At 43.8% G+C, this 2,500-nt stretch overlaps 5 non-coding genes and 5 pseudogenes across 5 annotated transcripts; all 10 read right to left on the minus strand.

The window, feature by feature from the left end:
• Positions 1-7: 7 nt before the first annotated feature.
• LOC132970659 (5S ribosomal RNA) lies at positions 8-126 on the minus strand (annotated as a pseudogene).
• Positions 127-250: 124 nt separating this feature from the next.
• On the minus strand, positions 251-359 carry LOC132970924 (5S ribosomal RNA; annotated as a pseudogene).
• Positions 360-480: 121 nt separating this feature from the next.
• LOC132970871 (5S ribosomal RNA) lies at positions 481-599 on the minus strand. Its single transcript, XR_009672271.1, has one exon. It is a non-coding gene; the product is annotated as a 5S ribosomal RNA (ribosomal RNA).
• A 120-nt stretch (positions 600-719) lies between these two features.
• On the minus strand, positions 720-838 carry LOC132971424 (5S ribosomal RNA; annotated as a pseudogene).
• A 121-nt stretch (positions 839-959) lies between these two features.
• Positions 960-1,078, minus strand: LOC132970882 (5S ribosomal RNA). Its single transcript, XR_009672272.1, has one exon. It is a non-coding gene; the product is annotated as a 5S ribosomal RNA (ribosomal RNA).
• A 121-nt stretch (positions 1,079-1,199) lies between these two features.
• Positions 1,200-1,318, minus strand: LOC132971296 (5S ribosomal RNA). The gene has a single exon (XR_009672593.1). It is a non-coding gene; the product is annotated as a 5S ribosomal RNA (ribosomal RNA).
• Positions 1,319-1,672: 354 nt separating this feature from the next.
• Positions 1,673-1,791, minus strand: LOC132970971 (5S ribosomal RNA). The gene has a single exon (XR_009672294.1). It is a non-coding gene; the product is annotated as a 5S ribosomal RNA (ribosomal RNA).
• Positions 1,792-1,912: 121 nt separating this feature from the next.
• Positions 1,913-2,021, minus strand: LOC132970842 (5S ribosomal RNA; annotated as a pseudogene).
• A 122-nt stretch (positions 2,022-2,143) lies between these two features.
• On the minus strand, positions 2,144-2,262 carry LOC132971075 (5S ribosomal RNA). The gene has a single exon (XR_009672392.1). It is a non-coding gene; the product is annotated as a 5S ribosomal RNA (ribosomal RNA).
• A 123-nt stretch (positions 2,263-2,385) lies between these two features.
• On the minus strand, positions 2,386-2,494 carry LOC132970890 (5S ribosomal RNA; annotated as a pseudogene).
• Positions 2,495-2,500: the final 6 nt, after the last annotated feature.

Here is a 2,500-nt window from a genome sequence, read left to right on the forward strand (position 1 = left end):
ATGAAAAAATGTACAGCACCTGGTATTCCCAGGCGGTCTCCCATCCAAGTACTAACTAGGCCCGACCCTGCTTAGCTTCCGAGATGGCACGAGATCGGGCGTGTTAAGGGTGGTATGGCCGTAAGCCTTTTATTGTGTGCAGACAGGGGCCTTTTAAAGATGTTATGCCCTTGATTCTGGCTGAATTTTTGGACATGTGAATATGTCTCTCTATGATAAAAAAAAAACATATGATCAAAAAAATAAAAAAAGCTTACAGCGTCTGGTATTCCCAGGCGGTCTCCCATCCAAGTACTAACCAGGCCCGAACCTGCTTAGCTTCCAAGATCGGACGAGTTCAGGGTGGTTTGGCCGTAAGCCATTATTGTATGCAGAAAGGGGTCTTTTAAAGATGTCATGCCCTTGATTCTGGCTGAATTTTTGGACATGTGAATATGTCTTTATATGATAAAAAAAAACATATGATCAAAAAAATGAAAATGCTTACAGCACCTGGTATTCCAAGGTGGTCTCCCATCCAAGTACTAACCAGGCCCGACCCTGCTTAGCTTCCGAGATCGGACGAGATCGGGCGTGTTCAGGGTGGTATGGCCGTAAGCCATTATTGTGTGCAGACAGGGGCCTTTTAAAGATGTCATGCCCTTGATTCTGGCTGAATTTGTGGACATGTGAATATGTCTCTCTATGATAAAAAAAACATATGATCAAAAAAATAAGAAAAGATACAGCATCTGGTATTCCCAGGCGGTCTCCCATCCAAGTACTAACCAGGCCCTACCCTGCTTAGCTTCTGGGATCTGACGAGATCAAGCGTGTTCAGGGTGGTATGGCCATAAGCCATTATTGTGTGCAGAGAGGGGCCTTTTAAAGATGTCATGCCCTTGATTCTGGCTGAATTTTTGGACATGTGAATATGTCTTTATATGATAAAAAAAAACATATGATCAAAAAAATGAAAATGCTTACAGCACCTGGTATTCCAAGGTGGTCTCCCATCCAAGTACTAACCAGGCCCGACCCTGCTTAGCTTCCGAGATCGGACGAGATCGGGCGTGTTCAGGGTGGTATGGCCGTAAGCCATTATTGTGTGCAGACAGGGGCCTTTTAAAGATGTCATGCCCTTGATTCTGGCTGAATTTGTGGACATGTGAATATGTCTCTCTATGATAAAAAAAACATATGATCAAAAAAATAAGAAAAGCTTACAGCATCTGGTATTCCCAGGCGGTCTCCCATTCAAGTACTAACCAGGCCCGACCCTGCTTAGCTTCCGAGATGGGACGAGATCGGGCGTGTTAAGGGTGGTATGGCCGTAAGCCATTATTGTGTGCAGACAGGGGCCTTTTAAAGATGTTATGCCCTTGATTCTGGCTGAATTTTTGGACATGTGAATATGTCTCTATATGATAAAAAAAGAACATATGATCAAAAAAAATGAAAAAGCTTACAGCACCTGGTATTCCCAGGCGGTCTCCCATCCAAGTACTAACCAGGCCAGACGCTGCTTAGCTTCCGAGATCGGACAAGTTCAGGGTGGTATGTCCTTAAGCCATTATTGTGTGCAGAAAGGGGCCTTTTAAAGATGTCATGCCCTTGATTCTGGCTGAATTTTTGGACATGTGAATATGTCTCTATATGATAAAAAAAAAACATATGATCAAAAAAATGAAAAAACTTACAGCACCTGGTATTCCCAGGCGGTCTCCCATCCAAGTACTAACCAGGCCCTACCCTGCTTAGCTTCCGAGATCGGACGAGATCAGGCGTGTTCAGGGTGGTATGGCCGTAAGCCATTATTGTGTGCAGACAGGGGCCTTTTAAAGATGTCATGCCCTTGATTCTGGCTGAATTTTTGGACATGTGAATATGTCTCTCTATGATAAAAAAAAACATATGATCAAAAAAATGAAAAAGCTTACAGCACCTGGTATTCCTAGGCGGTCTCCCATCCAAGTATTAACCAGGCCCGACCCTGCTTTGCTTCTGAGATCGGGCGTGTTCAGGGTGGTATGGACGTAAGCCATTATTGTGTGCAGAAAGGGGCCTTTTAAAGATATCATGCCCTTGATTCTGGCTGAATTTTTGGACATGTGAATATGTCTCTATATGATAAAAAAAAAACATATGATCAAAAAAATGAATAAGCTTACAGCACCTGGTATTCCCAGGCGGTCTCCCATCCAAGTACTAACTAGGCCCGACCCTGCTTAGCTTCCGAGATCGGACGAGATCAGGCGTGTTCAGGGTGGTATGGCCGTAAGCCATTATTGTCTGCAGATAAGGGCCTTTTAAAGATGTCATGCCCTTGATTCTGGCTGAATTTTTGGACATGTGAATATGTCTCTCTATGATAAAAAAAAAACATATGATCAAAAAAATAAAAAAAGCTTACAGCATCTGGTATTCCCAGGCGGTCTCCCATCCAAGTACTAACCAGGCCCGAACCTGCTTAGCTTCCAAGATCGGACGAGTTCAGGGTGGTTTGGCCGTAAGCCATTAT

The sequence above is a fragment of the Labrus mixtus genome, unplaced genomic scaffold (genome assembly GCF_963584025.1).
Source record: "Labrus mixtus unplaced genomic scaffold, fLabMix1.1 SCAFFOLD_51, whole genome shotgun sequence".
NCBI classification, from domain to species: Eukaryota; Metazoa; Chordata; class Actinopteri; order Labriformes; family Labridae; genus Labrus; species Labrus mixtus.